The following is a 24,490-nucleotide window of genomic DNA, read 5'->3' as shown; positions in this document are numbered from 1 at the left end:
AACAGGGTAATTAAGAATGCACTAGACTATATTTCCTTATAGACATGGAAATATCAGCTGAGTTACAGTGTGTTCACAAGAGTCTCCGTGAAAGGAGCAGCAGAGCAGAAGTCACTACAGACTGGCTAAACAATGAGTCCAATTAAAATGAGCCAGTGTCTTCTTTCCCCCCAATTTCATTCGGGTTAATCATGTCTCGATGTTTTCAGACCCCTCTTCTAGTCCCAGAGTGAACGAGTGATTGATTATACATTCAGGTTCAGTTTGGGGAAGCTAGTTAATTTTATTTCATGACCTCAAATTAAGAATTATGCTTCAAAGATATTGAAATATTGTCATGCCGATTGCTATTTAAAATTCATGAGGATTACAATTTCTTCTTGCCTCACTTGTTTCTTTGCCTCATTTCTGAAGCTTCCTGCCACTCCTTCATCTTCTTGCTGTTTGTCATCATTTTTCTTCTGAAAGTTTCTTCCTGCTTGAATGGGTTACTGTTACTACTATGTCCACTTAGAAAAAGCTGCAAAAATATTCCAAAGAGGCCGTGCCAAGCCTCCTGGATTCTTGTAGTGTGCCCTCACAAATATTTATACTTTATTAGTATCTGGTACCATTGCAAAGCAAAGCCTCAGGAAGTTACAGAAACTGTTGGTTTTTATTTTGATATCATAATCCTGAATAACCTCATAGAGATCAGATCTCTGACATCCCCTGGAAACTCAAAGGTACTCAAAGATATTTTCAAGTGTTTTTTCCTCCAAAAGTGTGGTAAAAAGAACTCCCCCACAACCTGATTGGGAATCTCAGAAACTCCTGGGCTTTTTCAGTACCTGATTCTGGACACAGGTTTTTCAGTATAGATGTTTTATCTTCTTTTTTACATGCACAGTTCCCCCAAATAGACAATGTAACTGCATCCTTTGATCAATCTGTAATGCATGGTCTAATTGACTAGTTCAGTGGTCCATGTGGATTGACACATTTATAGCTTCACCATATCTAACCACATTATAATAAATTTACATATCTACATACAAAATCTGGACTTCTGAGATTATTTTTCCATATTTCTTACTGCCAACAAAGAAAAAAGTCTCCTAATTTGTACTACTATTCTCTTTCTTACATATGCCTATATTGTCTTGGATTTATGGCTCATTATGAGACTTATATCTAAATCCATATTCTTGTCTAGTATCCCTTCCCTTCTACTAGCCCACGGTCATGAAAGACTGGAATTTTGCACTAAAAACAAACAAATAAAAACCTAGTGATTGGTATTGAAAGCAGTTGCCCCCTTACTTTTTTCCTCCCTCCTTCTACCATTCCTTCCCACCAGTATTACATATACTATAAAAAAAAAATCAGTAATAGCTACCATTTACAGAATGCCAACTATATATCAGGAACTTTCCAGAACACTTGTATTTAACTTTCCCTTCAATTTTATAAGATCTTATAAATTTCATTGTGTGGTTGAGGTTATTGAAAGTTGTACAGCTAGTAAAGCAATTGAGCTATAAGTTAATCATGGGTGTATTTTATTTCAAATCATACATGCTTTTTACTTTGCTATATTGGCACAGGAACAAGAAAATCAGTAGCCAGTAAGATCATAAGTCTCATGGAGTGAGGGAAGTGAACATTCCACCATATGTAATGCAATCTTAAAAGTGCACTAATGAAAAAATAGATTCAAACTGCACAAAAGGCTGACGGAGCGATACAAAGGTGTGCAAGGAAACATTCATGGTACTAAATTTCAAGCAATTATATTGGAGCTGGTTTTGAAGAGAAAGATAAAATTCACGAAGCAGAAACTTGAGTTTGCATTAGAGTTTTTTTTTAATAGATTTTCTTTTTGCTTTGCTGATATTTAGTTACTAACATTTTCCCGAAAAGCTTCTTATATTGCAATTTTAACATGTTTAAAAATTTTTCTATTATTTATTACAATTTATTCAATTTGTATCTTGGCTGTGGCCCCCTCCCTTTTCTCCTTCCAATCCCACACTACCTCCCTCTTCTTCCCTTATGCCCATCCCCTAGTTCACTGAGAGGGGAGGTCCTCCTCCCTTTCTATCTGACCCTAGCCTATCAAGTCTCATTAGGACTGGCTGCCTTGTCTTCCCCTGTGGTTTTGCAAGGCTGCAAGCCCCAGGGCAAGGTGATCAGAGAGCCTGACACTTAGTTCATGCCAGAGACATCTCCTTCTCCCATTACTAGGTCACCCACTTGGAGTTTGAATCTATGAGCTAAATCTGAGCCTGGGTTTTAGGTATTGTCTATGCAAGGTCCTAGGTTGGGGTATCAGTCCATGCAGGGTTACCAGAGCCCATTTTTTTTTTTTTTTGGCTCTGTTGGTCTCCTTTTGGAGCTCTTGTCTCCTCCAGAGCTTTCTATCTCCCCCATCTTTCATAAAATTGCATGCACCCTGTCCAAAGTTTTGCTCTGAGTCTTAGCTTCTGCTTCTATATCTCATTCAGTAGAGTCTTTCAAAGGCCCTCTGTGTACAGCTCCTGTCCTGTTCACTGTCTTCTCCTGCTTCTGGTGTCTATCGCATTAGCTTTTCTGAATGAGGATTGAGCATCTTCCCTAGGGTCTTCCTTGTTGTCCAGCTTCTTGAGGACTATGTATTTTATTATGTTTTTCCTATATTACATGTTTAATAACCAATTATGAGTGAGTATATACCATGAATGTGTTATTGATTCTGGGATACCTCAGTCAGGATGGTCTTTTCTACTTCCCATTATTTGCCTGCAAATTTCATGATTTCCTTGTTTTTAATTGTTGAGTAGTATTCCATTCTGTAAATGTACCACAATTTCTGTATCCATTCCTCTGTTGAGGAACACCTAGGTTGTTTCCAGATTCTGGTTATTACAAAGAGAACTGCTACGAAAATGGTTGAACAAATGTCTTTGTTGTATAGATAAACATATTTCGGGTATATACCCAGGAGTGGTATAGCTGAATCTTGATTGCTAATTGTCTGAGAAAGCGCTTCATTGATTTCCAAAGTGGTTGTACAAGTTTGCATTCCCACCAGCAATGCAGGAGGTTCCCTCTTTCTCCATACCCTCTCCAACATGTGTTGTCACTTGAGTTTTTGATCTTAGCCATTTTGAAGGGTGTAAGGTGAAAAGTCAGGGTCATTTTGATTTGCATCTACCTGATAACTGAGGAGAGTGAACATTTCTTTAAGTGTTTCTATGCCATTCTGTATTCCTCCATTGAGACTTCTCTTTTTAGCTCCATAACCCTTTTTTAAATTGGATTACTTGGTTTGTTGTTGTTTGACTTATTGAGTTCTTTGTATATTCTGGATATCAGCCCTCTGTCAGATATAGGATTGGTGAAGATCCTTTCCCAGTCTGTAGGCTGTCATTTAGTTCTGACGATAGTGTCCTTTGCTTTATAGAAGCTTTTCAGTTTCATGAGATCCCATTTATTGATTGTTAATCTTAGAGCCTGTGCTGTTGGTGTTCTGGTCAGGAAGTTGTTTCCTGTGCCAATAAGTTAGAGTCTCTTCCCTACTTTTTTCTTCTAACAGATATACTGTGTCTGGTTTTATGTTGAGGTCTTTGATCCACTTGGACTTTAGTTTTGTGCAGAGTGATAAGTGTGGACCTATTTGCATTTTTCTACATGTAGATATCCAGTTTGACCAGCACCATTTGTTGAAGATGCTGTCTTTTTTCTCATTGTATAGTTTTGGCTTCTTTGTCACAAATCAAGTCTTCATAGGAGTGTGGGTTTATTTCTGGGTCTTCTATTCAATTCCATTGATCCACCATTCTGTTTCTATGCCAGTACCATGCAGTTTTAATTACTATTGCTCTGTAGTACAGCTTAAGATCAGGAATGGAGATATCTCCCGAAGATCTGTTGTATGTTAATCCTACTGATCCATGAGCATAGAATATCTTTCCATCTTCTGATATATTCTTCAATTTCTTTCTTTAGAGACTTCATGTTTTTTTTTTTTTTTTTTTTTTTCATACAGGTCTTTCACTTGCTTGGTTAGAATCACACCAAGGTACTTTTTGTTATTTGTGGCTATTATGAAGGGTGTTCTTTCCCTAATTTCTTTCTCAGCCCTTTTGTCTTTTATATCAGGAGGGCTACTATTGTTATTGTTTTTTTAGTTAATTTAATATCTAGCCACTTTGCTGAAGGCGTTTATCACCTGAAGGACTTCTCTGGTAGAATTTTTGGGACCACTCATGTATACTATCATACCATCTGTAAATAGTGATACTTTGATTTCTTTCTTTTCAATTTGTGTTCCTGTGATCTCCTTTTTTTGTCTTATTGCTCTAACTACAACTTCAAGTACTATGTTAAAGAGATACAAAGAGAGTGGGCAGGATTTCCTTGTCCCTTATTCCAGTGGGATTGATGTAAGATTTTTTCCATTTAGTTTGAGATTGGCTATAGGCTTGTTGCATATTATTTTTACTATGCTTAGGTATGTGCCTTGTATACCTGATCTCTCCAAAGCTTTAAACAGGAATAGGTGCTGGATTTTGTCAATTGCTTTTTTGTCACCTAAGGAGTTGATCATGTATGTGTGTGGTTTTTTTTCCTTCTGTTTTTTTTTGTTTGTTTGTTTGTTTTTGAGAATTATTTATCTTGTTTCTGTTTTTTATTTTTTTATTTAACTTTTATTAATTACACTTTATTCACTTTTTATGCCCCCATAAGCCCCTCTCTCCTCCCCTCCTGATCCCACCCTCCCTCCCCCTTCTTCACGCATGCCCCTCCCCAAGTCCACTGATAGGGGAGGTCCTCCTCTCCTTTCTGATCTTAGTCTATTAGTTCTTATCAGAAGTGGCTACATTGTCATCTTCTGTGGCATGGTAAGGCTGCCCCCCCTCAGGGGAAGGTGGTCAAAGAGCAGGTCAATCAGATTGTGTCAGAGGCAGTCCCTCTTCCCATTACTATGTAACCCACTTGGACACTGAACTGCCATGGGCTACATCTGTGCAGGGGTTCTAGGTTATCTCCATGAATAGTCCTTGGTTGGAGTATGAGTCTCTGGGAAGTTCCCTATGTTCAAATTTTCTTGTTCTGTTGCTCTGCTTGTAGAGTTTCTGTCCTCTCCAGCTCTTACTATTTCCCACTTCTTACATAAAATTCCATTCACTCTGCCCAACAGTTGGCCATCAGGCTCAGCATCTGCTTTGGTAGTCTTCAGGGCAGAGGCTTCCAGAGGACCTCTGTGGCAGGTTCCTACATTGTTTCCTGTTTTCTTCTTCTTCTGATGTCAATCCTCTTTGCCTTTCAAGATGGGGATTGACAGGGTCCTCCCTCTTGCTTAGTTTCTTAAATTGTACAGATTTTAGTGGGTTTATCCTATGTTGTATGCCTACATGAGTGAGTATATACTGTGTGTGTCTTTTTGCTTCTGGGACAACTCACTCAGGATGATCCTTTCCAAGTCCCACCATTTACCTGCAATTTTCATGATTTCCTTATTTTTCATTGCTTAGTAATATTCCATTGTATAGATGTACCACAATTTCTACATCCATTCTTCAGTTGAGGGGCATCCGGTCTGTTTCCAGCTTCTGGCTAATACAAATAAAGCTGCTACAAACATGGTTGAGCAAATGTCCTTATTGTGTACATAAGCCTCTTTTGGATATATACGTAGGAGTGGTATGGCTGGATCTTGAGGAAGCGCTATTCCTAGTTGTCTGAGAAAGCACCAGATTGATTTCCAGAGTAGTAGTACAAGTTTACATTCCCACCAGCAATGGAGAAGGGTTCCTCTTTCTCCACAACCTCTCCAGCATGTGTTGTCACTTGAGTTTTTGATCTTAGCCATTCTGATGGGTATAAGGTGAAATCTCAGGGTTGTTTTGATTTGCATTTCCATAATGGCTAATGACGGTGAGCATTTCTTTAAGTTTTTCTCTGCCATTCGATATTCCTCTACAGAGAGTTTTCTGTTTAGCTCTGTTCCCCATTTTTAAGTGGATTATTTGGATTACTGCTTTTCAACTTCTTTAGTTCTTTATATATACTGGATATTAGCCCTCTATCAGATGAAAGTTTGGGGAAGATTCTTTCCCAATCTGTAGGCAGTCACTTTGTTTTGATGACAGTGTCCTTCACTTTCCAGTTTCATGAGATCCCTTTTCTTTATTGTTGCTCTTAAAGGCTGTGCTGTTGGTGTTCTGTTCAGGAAGTTGTCACCTGTACCAATGAGTTCCAGGGTATTCCCCACTTTTTTTCTAGCCGATTTAATATGTCTGGTTTTAGATTGAGGTCTTTGATCCATTTGGACTTTAGTTTTGTGCAGGGTGATAAGTATGGATCTATTTTCATTTTTCTACATGTACACATCCAGTTGGACCATCACCATTTGTTGAAGATGCTATCTTTTTTCCATTGTATGATTTTGACATCTTTGTCAAAGATCAGGTTTCTATAAGTGTGTGGGTTTATTTCTGGTTCCTCTGTTCAGTTCCACTGATCTACCATTCTGTTTCTATGCCAGTATCATGCAGTTTTTAAAACTGTTGCTCTATAGTACAATTTAAGATCAGGGATGGAGATACCTCCAGAAGATCTTTTATTGTAGAGGATTGTTTTAGCAATTCTGGGTTTCTTGTTATTCCATATGAAGTTGAGAATTTTTCTTTCCAGGTCTGTAAAGAATTGTGTTGGTAATTTGATGGGAATTGCATTGAATCTGTAGATTGCTTTTCGTAAGATGGCCATTTTTACTATGTCAAACCTGCCAAGCCATGAGTATGGGAGATCATTCCATCTTCTCATATCTTCTCCTAATTCTTTCTTCAGAGACTGGAAATTTTTTTCATACACGTCTTTGACTTGGTTGGTTAGGGTTACTCCAAGGTACTTTATGTCATTTGTGGCTATTGTGAAAGGTATTGTTTCCCTAATTTCTTTCTCAGCCCTTTTGTCTTTTGTATACAGGAGGGCTACTGATTTTTTTGAGTTAATTTTGTAACTGGCCACTTTGCTGAAGGTGTTTATCAGCTGTAGGATTTCCCTCGTGGAGTTTTTGGGGTCACTCTCGAATACTATCATATCATCTGTAAATAGTGATAATTTGACTTCTTCCTTTCCAATTTGTATCCCCTTATCTCCTGCAATTGTCTTATTGCTCTAGCAAGGATTTCCAGAACTATGTTGAACAGATATAGAGAGAGTGGGCAGCCTTGTCTTGTCCCTGATTTCAGTGGGATTGCTTTAAGTTTCTCTCCATTCAGTTTGATGTTGGCTATAGGCTTGCTGTATATCGCCTTTACTATGTTTAGATATGTGCCTTGTATCTCTGATCTCTCTAATACTTTAAAGATGAATGGATGTTGGATTTTGTCTAATGCTTTTTAAGCATCTAGGGAGATTATCATTTGTTTTTTTCTCTTTCAGTTTGTTAATATGGTGGATCATATTGATGGATTTCCGTATATTGAACCATCCCTGCATACCTGGGCTGAAGCCTTCTTGGTCATAGTGGATGATATCTTTGATGTTTTCTTGTATTTGGTTTGCAAGTATTTTGTTGAGTATTTTTGCTCAATGTTCATAAGGGAGATTGGTCTGGAATTCTATTTTTTGTTGGGTATTTGTGAGGTTTAGGTACCAAGGTGACTGTGGCTTCATAGAATGTGTTTGGTAATATTCCTTCTCTTTCTATTTTGTGGAATAGTTTGAAGATAATTAGAGTTAGCTCTTCTTTGAAGGTCTGATAGAATTCTGCACTGAAACCATCTGGTCCTGGTTTTTTTTTTTTTTTTTGGATGGGAGACTTTCGATGACAGTTTCTAAGTTTTTTGGGGATATAGGACTATTGAATTGATTTACCTGGTCCTGATTCAGCTTTGGTAAGTGGAATCGATCAAGAAAATTGTCCATTTCATTTAGGTTTTCAAATTTGGTGGCTTATAGACTTTTAAGTCCTGATGAAGTTTGAATTTCCTCAGTGTCTGTAGTTATGTCCCCCTTTTCATTTCTGATTTTGTTGATTTGGATGGTGCCTCTCTGCCTTTTAGTTAGGTTGGCTAAGGGTTTGTCTATCTTGTTGATCTTCTCAAAGAACCAGCTCTTGGTTTCATTGATTCTTTGAATTGTTTTATTTGTTTCTAATTGATTGATTTCAGCCCTGAGTTTGATTATTTCTAGCCGTCTACTCCTTTTTGGTGTGTCTGCTTCTTCTTTTTCTATGGTTTTTGAGTTAGCCATTAAGTTGCTTGAATGAGCTGTCTCAAATTTCTTCTTGAAGGCACTTAGTGCTATGAACTTTCCTCTTAGCACTGCTTTCATTGTGTCCCACAAGTTTGGGTATGTTGTGTCTTCATTTTCATCGAGTTCTAGGGAGACGTTAATTTCTTTCTTTATTTTTTCCCTGACCCAGCTGTCATTTATAGCAAATTGTTCAGTTTCCATGTGTGTGTAGGCTTTTTGCTATTTCTGTTGTTGTTGAAGTCCAGCTTTATTCCATGGTGATCAGACAGGATACAAGGGATTATTTTAATCTTTTTGTATCTGTTTAGGTTCACTTTGTGACCAACTATATGGTCTATTTTGGAGAAGGTTCCATGAGGTGCTGAGAAGAAGGTAAATTCTTTTGTGTTTGGGTGTAAGGTATTGTAAAGGTCTTTTAGGTCCATTTGATTCATGACCTCTGTTAGAGATATTGTTTCTTTGTTTAATTTCTGTTTTGTTAACATGTCCTTTGTTGAGAGTGGGGTGTTGAAGTCTCCCACTATTAATGTGTGGGGATCTATGTGTGGTTTAAGTTTTATCAATGTTTCTTTCACAAAAGTGGGTGCCCTTGGATTTGGGGCATAGATGTTCTGGATTATGATGTCTTCTTGGTGGAAATTTCCCTTGATGAGTATGAAGTGTCCTTCCCTATCTCTTTTTATTAATTTTGGTTGAAAGTATATTTTATCAGAAATTAGAATGGCTACTCCTGCTTGCATCTTGTGTCAATTTGCTTGGAAAGCCATCTCCCAACATTTTACCCTCAGGTAATATCTATCTTTGTGACTTAGGTGTGTTTCTTTTATGTAACAGATTGCTAAGTTTTGTTTATGCATCCATTCTGTTAGTCTGTGTATTTTTTTTTTTTTTGGAGAATTTATTCCATTGATGTTGAGGGAGATTAATGACCAGTGGCTTTTAGATCCTTTGAATTTGATGTTGGCTGTGGTCATACGGTTGTGTGCTTGCTTGCTTTTTGTTTTACTGTAGTGGGGTTAGTTATTTCCTGTGTTTTCTTGAAAGTAGCTAGTTTTCTGGGTTGTATTTTCCCTTCTAGTGTCTTCTGTAACGCTGGATTTGTGTGTAGGTATTGTTGAAATTTGTTTTTGTCATTGAATATCTTGTTTTCTCCGTCTATGAGGACTGAGAGTTTTGCTGGGTATAGTATCCTAGGCTGACATCTGTGTTCTCTTAGGGTCTGCATGATATCCGTCCAGGCCCTTCTGGCTTTCATAGTCTTTGTTGAAAAGTCAGGTGTGATTCTAATGGGTTTGCCATTATATGTTACTTGGCCTTTTTCCTTTGCAGCTTTTAGTATTTTTTCTTTGTTCTGTATACTTACTGTTTTGATTATTATGTGGCGGGAGGATTTTCTTTTCTGGTCTAGTTTATTGGTGTTCTGTAGGCTTCTTGTATTCTTATTGGCCTCTCCTTTAAGTTGGGGAAATTTTCTTCAATGATTTTGTTGAAAATATTTTCTGGGCCTTGGTGCAGGGAACCTTCTATTTCCTCTATTCCTATTATTCTTAGGTTTTGTCTTTTTATGTTGTCTTGAATTTCTTGGATGGTCTGTGTCAGGAATTTTTTATATTTAACATTTTCTTTGACAGTTACATTTATTTCTTCCACTGTATCTTCCACACCTGAGATTCTTTTTTTCATTTTTTGTAGTCTATTGGTTATGCTAACCTCTGTAGTTCCTGCTTTCTTCTCTAATTTCTTTCTCTCCACAATTTCTTCCATATGTGTTTTTTTAAATTTTTCCAATTCTATCTTCAGCTCTTCAGCCTTTTTGTTGATTTCCTTTATCTGTCTGGCTGTATTTTCCTGTTTTTCCATCAATTCCTTCAGCTGTTTGTTTGAACAATCCTGTGTTTCTTTTATTTCATTCAGTGATTTAAGCATTTCTTCTCCAAAGGCCACAAACTGGCTGCAGCTTCCTCTATTTCTTTACGTATTTTATTTGTTTCCTCTGTTATCTTCTTCATGAGCATAGATGTTAGGTCATCTTCTTGAATTTCAATTATGTTGGGGTGCCTGGGGCTACTTGCCCCTTGATAACTGGGTTCTGATAATGCCATATTGCTCTGGCTTTTGTTGGTTGAACTTTTACGATGTCCTCTACCCATTGGGCTATCTTAGGTGTTTGAAGTTAGTTTCCAGTGGTTCCTGGAATCCTGTGGTGGAGAATCCCCTTGGCAGGAAGATGATTTTCCTGAAGGAAGCCTTCTCAGATTTTTGGGTATAGTCACTGGATGGCTGGTGTTTTTCAGGAGTTGCTACAGCTCACCTCAGGCATACAGACCTGGGTGGTAACTGTGGTCCTTATTAGTCGAGAAGGCTCTCCTCTCACCTGGAGAAGTTCTGGAGATAGCTGACCTGCTTCTTCTGGGTTTCTTGCTGTAAATTTAGTGATCAGCTGCTGTAACCTGTGTGTCTGGTGGTTTGGTCGGTTTTTTTAGGGATAACCATTTGCCCCTTGGAGCAGTATCTGGGGTTTGATCTCGGGGTTCCTGGTCTGAGGTTGGGGCTCTGTGCCCCAGTACCCAAGGGATAATCTGTGGCGGGTGATTACTGATCTCCTGGTAACAGCAGGCTATCTGGGGCACAGCAGGTCCCTGTGTTTGGCCAGTCTGTTGGATCTTTTCCAGGGATATTCTGGGTGGCCTAAGTCTGTCCCCTTTGTTTCGTTCCTTGTTCCTTGTGAGGGTTTCTCCAAGACAGTGACTCCAAGACTCTGGTGTCCTGGGGCACACAGTTCTGTCTGTAAGGAGTTGTTGGTACAAGGCAGGTCTCTGGGCTGGCAGCGCCTGCCTGCCTGCCTGCTAGTCTGTGGGATCTGGGTACCCAACAACACTGTGCTCCCAGCTTGGGCCCAGATCAGTGATAGAGTTGGGTACTCGCTGGTCTGCGAGACTTTCCCCAAGCAAAGCCTAAGTGGCCCAAGACAGCACAGTTTCCTTTATTCCCTGTGAGGCCCTTTCTGGACGGGGATTCCCAGGCTCTGTTGCACTGGGGTGCGCAGCTCTGTACCGGTGAGCTGGGCTCTCTGTGCTGGCTCAGTTGTGATGACAACGGGTACCTGTGTTCTGCAAGACTTTTTCCAGGGAAAGACTGGGTGACCCGTGACCAGTCTGGCAACTTTCCTTCCCTGTGGGTTTTCTCCTGACTGTGACTCCCAGCCTCTGGTGTTTTTGTGCCCACCGTTCAGCCTGGGAAAATGATCGGGACATGCAGGCATGTGGCTCTGGTCTGGGGACCTAGTGCCTGTGTGACCCAGGATCTCTTCAGGGTTCTAGCTGGGTGGCCTGAGCGTGGACCCGACTGATTCCCACACTTTGGGGGTTTCCTCTCACCTGGGAAACATAATCGCTGTTGTTTTAGGGCCCAGAGGTCAGTGTCTTGGTTGCTGTATGGAGAGTGTTGTCCTGTTCCTCAGACACAGTGTTCTTCTGTCACCACCATCTTGGCCCCCACTTCCTTCTGTTTTTTTAATGTGGTGGATTACACTGATGGATTTCTGTATACTGAACCAGCCCTGCATGCCTGGGGTGAAGCCTAGCAGCTCATGGTGGATGATATCACTTACATGTTCTTGGAATCATTTTGCTAGTATTTTATTGAGTATTTTTGTGTTAATGTTCATAAGACAGATAGGTCTGAAGTTCTCTTTTTTGTTGAGTCTTTGTGTGGTTTAGGTATTAAGGTGACTGTGGCCTTATAGAATGAGTTTGTTAATGTTACTTCTGTTTCTATTTTGTGGAATAGTTTGAATAGCATTGCCATTAGCCCTTCTTTGGAAATCTGGTAGAATTCTGCGTTGAAACCTTCAGGCCCTGTTTTTTTTGTTTGTTTGGTTTGGTTTTGATGGGGAGACTTTTAATGACTGCTTCAGTTTCTTTGGGGTATATAGGACTGTTTAATCTATTTATTGATCTTGGTTTAACTTTGGTAAAACAAATATATCAAGAAAATTGTCCATTTCATTTAGATTTTCAAATTTTGTAGCATATAGGCTTTTGAAGTAAGACATAATGATTCTTAGAATTTCCTCTGTGTCTGTCATTATATCCCCCTTTTGGTTTCTGATTTTGATGATTTAGATAGTTTTTTTCTGCCTTTTCTTAGTTTGGCTAAGGGTTTGTCTATCTTGTTGATTTTCTCAAAGAACCGGTTCTTGGTTTCACTGATTCTTTGAATTGTTTTATTTGTTTCTAATTTATTGATTTCAGCCCTGAGTTTGATTATTTTTAACCATCAATTTCTCTTGGGTGTGTCTGCTTCTTTTATTCCCCCTAGGGCTTTCAGGTGTGTCATTAATTTGCTTGTATGAGATGTCTCAGACTTCTTTCTGAAGGTACGTAGTGCTTTGAACTTTCCTTTTAACACTGCTTTCACTGTGTCTCATAAATTTTGGTAAGCTGTGCCTTCATTTTCATTGAATTTTAGGAAGTCTCTAATTTCTTTTTTTTAATTTCTTCCCTGATCCAGCTGTAGTTGAGTAGAGTTGTTTAGTTTCCATGTGTGTGTAGACTTTTTGATGTTTCTGTTGTTGTTGAAGTCTAGTTTTAATCCAAGTTGATATGGTAGGGTACAAGGGATTGTTTAGGTCTTCTTGTATCTGTTGAGGCTTGCTTTGTCCCCAACTATATGGTCAATTTTGGAGAAGGTTCCATGCAGTGCTGACAAGAAGTTATACCTTTATGATTTGGGGTGAAAAGTTTTGTGGACATCTGTTGAGTCCATTTGATTTAGGACCTCTGTAAATGACATCATTTTCCTATTTAGCTTCTGTCTAGATGATCTGTCCCTAGGTGAGAGTGGAGTTTTGAAGTCTCCCACTATTTAGATGTTGAGATTGATATGTGTTTTGAGCTTTAATAATGTTTTCTTTACAAATGTAGGTGCTCTTGTATTTGGGGCATAGATGTTTAGAATTGTGTTGTCCTTCTGGTAGATTTTTCTTTTCATGAGAATGAAGTGCCCCAACTCATCTTTTTTAATTTTGGTTGAAAGTCTATTTTATTAGATATTATGGTAGCTACTCCAGCTTGTTTTCTGGGTCCCTTTGCTTGGAAAACCTTTTTACAGCCCTTTACTCTGAGGTAGTGTTTACCTTTGTTGCAGAGATTTGTCTCTTGGATGTAGCAGAAAGTTAGATCCTGTTTCTGCAACCATTCTGTTAGTCTGTATCTTTTTATTGGAGAGTTGAATCTGTTGATGTTGATAAATAATAGTGACCAATGAATGTTATTTTCTTTTATTGTGAAGTTGGTGGTGATAGCGTTTTCCTATGCTTGTTTTCTTTTGATTTTTTTTTTTGTTGTTGTGTAGTTATCTATGTCCTATGTTTTCTTGTGTGTAGGTGATTTTGTTAGATTGGAGTTTTCCTTCTAGTATCTTCTGTAGGGCTGGGTTGCTTTGTAGATATTGTTTAAGTTTAGTTTTGTCATGGAAATTTTTCTTTTCTCCATCTGTATTTATTGGAAGCTTTGCTGGGTATAGATGTGTGGGTTGGCAACGGTGGTCTCTTAGAGTTTGCATGATATCTCTCCAGTCCCTTCAGGCTTTCATAGTTTCTGTTGAGAATTCTGGTGTGATTCTGATAGGTCTATCTTTGTATGTTACTTGGCCTTTTCCCCTTGCTGCTTTTAATATTGTTTGTTTGTTCTGTAGGTTTTGACTATTATATGACATGAGGACTTTCTTTTCTGGTCTAGTTAATCTGCTGTTCTGTAAGCCTCTTGTATGTTTAAGGACATCTCTTTCTTTAAGTTGAGAAAATTTTATTATATGGCTTTCTTGAAAATATTTCTGGAAGTTGTAGTCTGGAATCTCATTTTTAATCTATTCCTATTATTCTTAGAGTCATCATTTCATTGAGTCCTTGATTTCTTGGATGTTTTGTGTTGGGAACTTTTCTGATTTTATTTTTTCTTTGAGAGATGTATCAATTTCTGCAACTGTATCTTCAGCCCCTTAGATTCTCTCTTCCATCTCTTGTACTCTGTTGGTATTGTTTACCTTTGTGGTTCTTGATCTCTAAGTTCTCTAGGTCCAGGGTTTTGTCTCTTTGTGTTTTCTTTATTGATTCTAATTCTGTTTTCATGTCTTGCACCATTTTCTTCATCTGTTTGAATGTGGATTCCTGTTTTTCTATGATGGCATATATATTTTTGTTGTTGTTCATTTCCCCTTTATGTGCCTCTATTGATGTGGCTATATTTGCTTCTATTTCTTTGAGAGATTTATTTGTTTCCTCTTTAAATGCTTCTGATAACTGAGTGAACATAGTTTTAAAATCATTTTCCTGTGTTTACAATGAATTATCCATTGATTTTGGGGGTTGCTGGTGAAGCCACGATGTCCTGATTTTTTTTGGATGTGTTCTTAAGTGAGCCTCTAGCTGTCTGAGGGTCTTTGCTGTTTGTTCCTGGAGCCTGTACTGCAGACTGGGTCTGACTGTCTTTGGAGTCTGGAGTACTCTTCTGGAAGGTGAGAGAGGTGTACCAGTTTGAGAGTAGGTGTTGGTGTTTCAGATGTAGCTAAAAGAGGATGTTGCAGGCACAGGTGAGCAAGCACAGGAGTGTGCCTGGAAGTGTGCCTGCATGGAGGTTCGGAGTGTGAGGGGAAAGTGTAAGTGTCGGTTGTGATGCAGGCACGGTGGTGTAAGTACATGTGCACAGGCGCCCTGAATGGCTTAGTGGCCCAGATGCTGTCTAGGTATTGAGCTTCAAGAGCTCAGATCTGTACCATCTCGGTTCTAGGGATTGTTTGCCTGACTCCACTGGGACACCCACAGAACAGGGGCTTCAATGTTGAGAACAGTGTTCTAGGGATCCCTATATTTCCCACAGTGGAGTTGTCCATAGGAGGGATCCAAGGTCTGTTGGCTAGCTTGGAGGGACTCTGGATCTGGGGCTCTGTTTGCACTCTCTAGCAGAAGCACTCACTTGCAGGCTCAGAGGGCCGGGGAACTCCATGGCAGATGTATGTGGTAAGTTTAGAGGTCTCATATTTTCCTACTCTCAAATTTGGGCCCCCTGTTTGGCCATTAGAGTAAGGAGGCCCCTAACTTGGGGTTATGGACTCCCTACTGCTGCTGCAGCTACTAGGAAACCACCCGAGCAAGTGAAGTAGCAGCCAAAAGTGCAGGGGGTCCATAGTTTGCCATTCTCAGACCCCAGAAAAGTACATTGGAGGAGGGATGGATCCAATCTGTCCCAGCTCATGGGTTTTCCCTTCTAGTTCAGGAAGCCTCAAAGTCAATGCTTTGGTTTCAGCAGCCCAAGCACTCACCAGTTTTGGAGTTTTTGATCTTCTACCCTTCAGAAACTGTGTGCACTGGTTGCCACCATCTTGGCATCCCCCTTTGCTTCTTAATGCCATTCTAGATAGGAAGTTTCTTTCTCTACCCATGCATAACCTTTCATTCATACTCTTTATTGTGAAGCAAGCTAATATCTTAAGCCTGAAGCTTTATAACAGCAAGTTATTAGAGAGATGGGCTTAGACAATTATTTTGTTCTTTAATTTTTCTTTCCTTTTGTTTTGTGAAAATGGTCTGTAGATCAGACAAGAATAAATTCCTCTAGTTAAATGTGTTTTAAAGATACACAAGAAAGGCCAAAATTAAACAACATATGGGATAAGATAATTAGAAATAAATTTTAAAAGAACAATATGAATTAAAATGCTTGCTATGATCAAACTACTAAGTTGCTTCAAATTATGAAAAAATAATATGGGATTTTAAAGTGATTAAAATTCATGATTTGGTTTATAAACAAAAATAGTAACATGAATTGCTAGAGAGAGTCATGCCAATGGATTGATCAAAAATAGACAGAAACCATGTATTTGTGTAATGTCTCTAAATATGTCTTAAAATTAACTCATATATTTACCTGAATGATTTTCATCATGAATAATTTGCCACAATGTAATCAGTGAAATACTGTTTTTGTCATACTAACAATTATCTCACTAAAAACGAGGTCTATGGTAGAATTCACCAGACTAAATAGTTCTAAACAGAATCTTTGTTTACTCATCAGTTTTTTGGAACTTCGCAGAGACTAGCAGGCCTTCATGCTTGTCCTAAGATGATTTTTCAGACTGTTTGCCTTAAACATATGTTACCTAGATTCTCTCCGTATATGTGTGCCTCTCTCTTTGTATCTATTTGTGTGTATCTTTGTGTAATCTTGTATGATATGTCATTTGCACCACAGCTTAGAAAATGTTAGTATATATAAAAATAATAGAAAATGGAATTGATGAAGAAACTGAGAAATAACAGTTGTTCAAATAGAAGAGGATATTTAACATGTAAAATACCTGATCCATTTAACTCGAACTAAGTGAAATACAACTAGAGAATCTCACACAAATGAAGTCTAACATTATTATCCAAGCCTATGTCAGATGACAAATACCCACTTTTATGTATTTCAAACCGAGCACTTAGTATGTTTTACAATACATTGTAGTTTTATTTTCAGAAAGGCATTCAAGCTTGCCAACAGTATGATAAGATGTTACAGAGCAGAAGTCTGTTTATTTGTTAATGCTGATCACTTAGAATATTTTAACTATTAATTAATAATTAATTATTCACATTATATGCACATAATATATATTGTGTTAGACCTTAGCTAACTAATATTAATATATATTATTAATATATAGTATGTATATTTAAATAGTATATATGAAAAATAGTGTGTATACTATATGCATACAATATTATTTTATATTATATTATATACCGTTTATATATACTATATATGTGTATATATACATCTATATACAGTAATGAATAGGATGAATAGAATGACTTAGCTGAGGTGCGATATGAAGAGCAAAGCATTTCAATCAGAGGAATATATTACCCACTGCAAGTTTACTGTAAGGAAAATGATGTGATTAAGGAATAGATACTCTCTTTAGTGTAAAAAGTCAGTGAGTGTCAGAATATTTGCCTGAAAATGCTAGTAATTCCTAAAATATGACCTTCCTTCTGAGGGCATTAGGATGATATTAATATTTCTTTTTTGCCAGTAGATAGTTTACCCTAAAGAGACTCTAATTTAATTTAAAACCCTTTTGTGAAAAAATAAATAAAACCCTATTCTGATCACAACAGACAATTCATGTGGAATGGGTATACATAGGTGGCTAAGAAGAGAGGACACATTTGGCTGCTCTTGAAAGATAGGAAAGAAATTCAGCAGCATGAAAGCCTCACACTTCTTGTACAGCAGTAGTTTATGAGCATATTGGATGGCTTCTTAACCTCAATATGTAAGACTACTAATAAGATTAAATAAGTTAGGCTAGGGCTTGCCAAATACTAAATGTGACAAATGTTTGCTTTTATTATTATTCTACTAATTGAAAACATGTCATATAGGGTATTCACGTTAAATTTAATATATGAAATTTATGACATCATATATTACATTCATTTTAAATGTCATATATGGCATTTACAGCATGTCATATGATATGTGATTTTGGTCATTATCTGGATTTGGGAAAGAAGAAGCTGGTTTTAGAAAAAACAGTGAAAAATATCTGTTCAAGATGTGCTGAGAAATAGGTGACTGTTGTAATTGTAGAATTAAGACTCCCATAAATACTAAGGTCACTAAGACTAAAGCACGAAAAGCACATACATCACAAACCTATATCCTATATTATACACAAAGAGCATGGTAGTTTGAGTGAAAAATATCCCCTACAGTCTCTCTTAACGCTTGGTGCCCATTTGACGGCTGTGTTTTAGAAGGCTTAGGAAGCACGGCCTTGTGGGTATAAGTAAGTCACAGGAAGCAGACTTTGAGAAGTTAAAGATTTGTGCCATTTGACTTCTTTGTTTCTTGCTTGCGAAGTGAAATGTGAGCTCTTAGAGATTCCTGCCACCAAACTGATGCTTGCTGCTCTGCTTCCCTTCTTTGACTATGATGGGCTCATCTACTTCTCAACTTCAAGCACAAGGTAAGCCTGTTGTTGATTATTAATATTTATTATTGATTCATCTTTTAGTTAAACAGTGGTTATTCCTAAAAGAGCTGTATGCCCAAATCATTATACAAAGACTAGGATTTATTTAATTAACCTAGAGCATGATGTGGGCAATAGTTATTCCATCCTAAACCTCCAAGACTCCATAGTTTCTTCCCATTCATATTTCCCACATTATGCTTGCTTTTAGTCATTTCTTAGGTCTGGTTCATCTCTCCTCATGGTTCTAAGGTTTCTTCTACTGATCTCTGCTCTCTGAAACCTCTCACTCATTCCCTTCTTCTCCCTTCCAGATCAGGATGTCCCACCCTATTCTTTTCATTGTTCAGCATTGGCTGGTTGTTTTATTGACAATGCAGAGAACAAATGATGACATGTTTGCACAAACTTGAGACATGTGATGCTTGGAATAAACATCACAATTCAATGTCTGGATTTAAACAAGACAGTGGGGTAGAGAAACCAGCATTTGAATGAACAAGGGTAAATTTCACAGGAACATTATACCAACATTTCCTCTATAAGTCCAATAAAAGGTTCCTTTTCTTTCAATACAAAAATAATTATAAAAACTTTGAAAACTGTTAGGTAAAATTTACATGTTCAATGTCCAGTCCATGTGTATATAGCAATTTAGGAGAAAGTATCTGATTATACTATCTTGACAAGTTTAAAGTTCTATTCCTAAATTAACTTTTATCCTTATTGATATTACCTATATTAAAATATTTTTTTTTAAATTCTAAACAACTTAAGCTTAGCTGTGGAACTATAATTATTTGGTCTTCAACCCCATCAGAGACTTGAGAAGGAATAAAATTAGTTACGTACGTAAATAGGAAGTGCATGTTAGCAGTTTCCAAAAAATAAAAAATTGATAGAGACAGTTTCTGAACTGAGTTATAGGTGCCTGAACAGTCAGCTATAACTCTCTATAATATTAGAGCATCAGCTTTGGCTCAGTATATTTGACAGACATATATGTGAAGCAGGAACCATTTAGGACTTGCTTACCCTGTCTTGGCAGAGTTCGGCAGTCAACTTGTCTTGCAATTAAGTTTGCCAGTTTTTGCCAGAATTCTGTCTGTCCTTAAATATGGCCATTTTTTTTTTTTTGGCCCGGAATGGCTTGTTTGCCATATTTGAAGCACTGTCAGTCTTAATTTGTTTAGGTATACCCATAATTGCCATTTCTAATACATGCATAATAATCGAACCAGCCTTTTCAGGACTTAAGGCTGTTGTCCTGAATATGTCTCTATAGTATGGTGCACATATTTCATTTTACCAAAATCTGTAAAATAAAACATTTCCATTTGCCAAATTTCATTTCTTTAGTTGCCGTTAGGATTATTTCCTGCAGGTAATGGAGTTTGGTTATATAAAGAACAGGTATGACATTTCCTCATAATTTCTCTGGCTTGTTGCCAAGTGATAGAAAATTCTCTTTTTAAACCTTTGCTGTTATTTGTTCAACCATGTTCATAGCAGCTTTTTTCATAAAAGATAGAAGCTGGAAACAACCAAGATGTCCATCAGCGGAGGAATGGATACAGAAATTTTGGTACATTTACACATTGGAATACTATTCAGCATTTAACAACAAGAAAATCATGAAATTTGCAGGCAAATGGTAGGATCCAGAAAAGATCATCTTGTTGGTATAATGTTCTTTTAAAATCTATACACCCTACCCTTGTTCATTCAAATGCTGATTTCTCCCCCCACACTCTCTGGTTTCAATCAGGATATTGCATTGTGATACTCATTCTAAGCATCCTGTCTCAACTCTGTGTAAAGCAACTAGACCCAATGTTGAGCTGGGAGGAGCCAGAGGACAGGAAAGAGGGGAGGAGCTAGAGGGCAGGGAATGAGTGGGAAGGGAAGGGGGAAAGGAGAGCTAAGAGAGGAACAGAGCTCGAGGACAGATCTTGGAACGAGGTGGAGAGATGGACTGGACCTAATATATCACAAAAGGCAAGTATAATGTGGGAAATCTAAATGTTAGGAAACTGTGAGGGCTTGGAGGTTTAGGATGGAGTAGCTATTGCCCAGCATTGTGTTCTAGGTTAACTAAATAAACCCAGTGTCTGTGTGGTGATTTGGTTATACAGCTGTTAGGCATAACAGCAAGCTTTACCAAAAGATAATCATTAGTAAATATTAATCACTGCCTACAACAAATGGCGCCCAACTAACTTAAGTATCCACACCCTTTAAATCATACTTTATCATAATTTGGTGGGGGGAATATGTTCCAAGTGATACAAACCAAACTTAAAACCTAAAAACTCCTAGGTCAGTTACTGTCTCTTTTTTTTTTTAAAGTGTTGTTTTTTTTATTTTTTATTTTTATTTTTTATTAATTACACTTTAAGAGAGGCTCTTAAACCAGCCCAGGAGCAAAAGACAGCCTCCTGTGGGCAGACCTGAGACTTCAGTAGCAAAACTGGCTGTGGCTGCAGTTTAACTGAGGGGTAAACAAGCATGGCTCCTTTTTCCTGTGGCTGGCTCAACTGGCTCAGCTCAGTAGCCATGGCAGGAAAGAGAGGAACTGGAGGCAGACAGACCTGTAGACAGAGTTTGTAAACTGCATCTAAAAGAAAAAAAAAATGCCATGGCAGAGGATGTTTTAATCTCTTTTGGCTTCATTTTGGCTGTCATAGACATGGATCTGGTTGCAATATGTTAAATGGTGATGGTTCTTCTCCTTGCCTTCTCCAAGAAAGTTGAGGGAGAAAATGGAGAAAAAAACAAGGATTGGGGTATTAAGTTACAGACAAGGGCACTCTTCCTAATAATTAGATTACTAACTGCAAAAATTCAAAGCTCTCTGGCTGCAAGATACTTGTCAGCTCTTTCTGGTAAGGCTCCACCAATTCACTGAAGCATCAACAAAAATAACCAGCTGGGCTTTGTTTGTTACAGGGTAAATTGTCACAACTGACCCAAAAGTTAAAATTTTCTTGTCTCTTTGCTTGATTTTTATTTAAAGGCTTTGAGTTACAACGATATTAATTAGAGAAAAAAAATATTTAAACAAGTTGGTGATGGCCCATGCCTTTCTTCTCAACACAAAGTAAAAAGAGACAGGCAAGTCTCTTGAATTCAGGATCAAGCTAATTTACATAATAAAAGCCAGGATGGCAACTCATCCTGTTTAGCCATTTGTAGAGATGGTCTAAGATTCAAAATTACAAAATTTTCTTTAATGCCAAAATCATCCATTCTAAGACATATTCCTCCCTCTGCATAAGAATTCCTGTGGGAGAATGAGTGGAAGGCAAGATAACCAAAATACAGGCCATTTCTGGATCAATATGGTCTATATATGCCTCTTGTAATTTCCTTTCTATGAGAGCCAATTACTTTTCAGCTTCAGTTGATAATGTTCTTAGACTATTTAAGTCATCATCAACCATCAGCAAATCCTACTGGCATATGCTACCACAACTGGCAGTCCTTATCATCCTGTAAGGTCTGAGATAAGTTATTTAGCTCTTGAGTAGCTAAACCAATGTAGGCTGTAGCTAGTTAATATCTCCCAGCAAGTTTTGAAAATCATAAAGAGTTCTTAATTGGTTTCTTCTAATTTGCAGCTTTTGTGGTTGAATTTTCTACAGACTTATTTTGTATCATAAGTAATTAATAGAATCTCCTCTTTGTATTTTTTTAGGAGCAATTTGTAATCCCAAATAAGGCAAAGATTTATTTACTTCATCAAACTTTTTTTCTAATGTTTTCATATCTGAATCAGCCAATAATATATCATCCATATAGTGGTAAATTATGGATTGAGGAGATTGCTTATGAATTGTCTCCAACGCCTATTGTTGACAAAATATTGGCATAAAGTAGGACCCTCCAGTGATATCTCTTTATTGTACAGATTCTATTCAAAGTGGGTACTGAGAAAGCAAACCTTTCCCTATCATGTTTATGTAAAGGAATTCTGAAAAAGCAGTCCTTTAAACCAATCATTATAATAGGTAACAAGGAAGGCAATGGGATTCTGGATTGTAATGATCCGATTGGCTGAATACTTTTGTTAATTGCTTTGAGATCTGTTAATATTCTCCTTGTGCCAGATTTTTTTTAATGACAAATATAGGAGAATTCCAAGGGCTGTTGGGCTCCTCTATATATGTCCTCTATATGTCTAAACTCCAGCTGCTCTAGGACTAGCTCTTCTAGTGCTAGGAACTTTTCTTTATTCATAGACCATTGTTCAATCCAAATAGGCTGGTCAGTCAACCACTTTAGTGATAAGTCTGTTGGGGAGGCCCCCTTAAATGTTTTTTGATAAAGGATTGCTCCTTTATCTGTTATTGCTCTATATTTGTTAGGCCAATATCGACCCTTGCCTTATCTTTTGCATATTTTAAGAAGAATAGGCTCTCTTTTTGAGTTATTTTGGTTTTCCTTGTAACTCCCTTTGTAGCAACCTTGCCTATCACAATTAAGACATTCCCTAAGGTCTTTAGGGGTAGCTTCTCCTGTCAAAGTCATACTGGGCAAGTGAGGTCTGACATCGATTGTATTTCTAATCCATTTGTCTCTTGGTGCAGATTTTGCTCTTCATGGCCTTATTGCCACCTTGCATTCAGTATTAGCATTTTCAAATGCTAAAGATTCTATTAGTGTTTTTCTAGCTAGTGGATCTGGTGTACCTTTATTCATAGCTGAGGTCAATCTTTGCAAATGGTTAGTGAATGTTTCACTTGGACCTGGTATGACCTGAGAGAAGGGCTCAAGCCTTTTTCTTGATTTCTCAACCTTGTCCCAGGTATTTAAGGCTGCTAGGTGACATAATGCTAAGGTTTCTTCATTATATACAGCTTGTATCTCTGTCTCAGTATATGGGCCATCATCAAGGAGTTGTTCCTTAGAAACACCAACACCTCTGGCTCTATTTTTGTGTGCTATCTATCTTTCTAGCCTCTTCTCTTCATCATGAAAGCCATTGTAAACATGGCCCAGGTTCTAATATTGCCTTTCCATATTGTCTCAGTCTTTTGGGATTATTCTACTTCTGACTTACCATTTGTTTTACAAATGGTGAATGTATTCCCAAATTGGTGATACTTTCCTTAAATTTTTTTCAGTTTCTAGCACCTCTGTACGACACCATTCAGCTTCATGATAATCCAGTGGATGATCCTCATCTGTTGGTCTCTGTTGAATACTAACTGGATAAGTTAACGTTTGTTTTTAACCATCTTTGTTTGGGTTTCTTTATTTTTATCTTTTGCTTCTGCCTGAGTATTTTCTTTACTTAGTATCCTAAACTTTTCTCTTAAGGTTTGTACCCATATTTCATATCTATGTCTCTGTTGTTTGTTTTGTTCAATAATCTCGAGTCATGCCTCTTCTCAAACTTTTAATGTTTTCTTTATATTGTTCTAGTTGTTCTTTATGTTGTGCTGTGTTTCACAATGCTCTTGTTTGTCAGCTCATAGAAAAGAGGCGTGGTTTTGCCTCATCTGCAACTTTAAATTATTTTATCATGTCCCTACTCCTCCCCCAATCAGTTGAGTGTTGGTTTGACTTGTGTTGCTTGGAACAAGTGTTGCTTGGAAAAGCACTTATTTTGGACTTATTAAACTGGCCTTTTTCCTTTATGTAAGCTTTTGTCCTGAGAAAGTAGTTTAAACAGTCTCCCAGTTTTTCTTCTAGACCTTACCAGTTATGATGCTTGAGGCTTCTAAGTCTGTCTCTGACTCCTGCGTTTTGGGAGAGAGATTATTTTTGCCTCCCTCACTGGTTCCTGACCCCTTCCTCATTCTAGGAAGCTATTGGGTCCATAAAAGTTTGCTTCTCAGACCTGCAAGAACTTCTCTAAGGGATTTTGTTTTTTGCCTTGGCTAGCAAGGTCTGGCTTTGAGAAGTTTCCTTGTTAAAGAGCCATTTTTTTCTTTTTTCTCTACCTGAAGAAACTGCATCTCTGGCGTTTCTATGTATCAATTTTTGTTTTTCTGCAGCCTGCTGGAGGCCTTGCTGCTCTGCAGGAGAGCTGTCTAATCAGGAATCTGTGAGCTCCTAGTTTAGGAAATGCTGTTGTTTTGTTTTTTAATGAACAGAACTAAAAACTGTTTTATAGTTTTACTTTCTTTGTAAGTTCTTGCTAGATTATTCTAACTTCTGCCCCACGTTAGGCACCATTTGTTGTTGATTATTAATATTTATTATTGATTTATCTTTTAGTTAAACA

This window comes from Psammomys obesus, unplaced genomic scaffold (assembly GCF_907164565.1).
Source record: "Psammomys obesus unplaced genomic scaffold, mPsaObe1.curated_primary_1811, whole genome shotgun sequence".
NCBI lineage: Eukaryota > Metazoa > Chordata > Mammalia > Rodentia > Muridae > Psammomys > Psammomys obesus.
The sequence above is the reverse complement of the archived record's forward strand: the minus strand, read 5'-3'. Positions refer to the sequence as shown.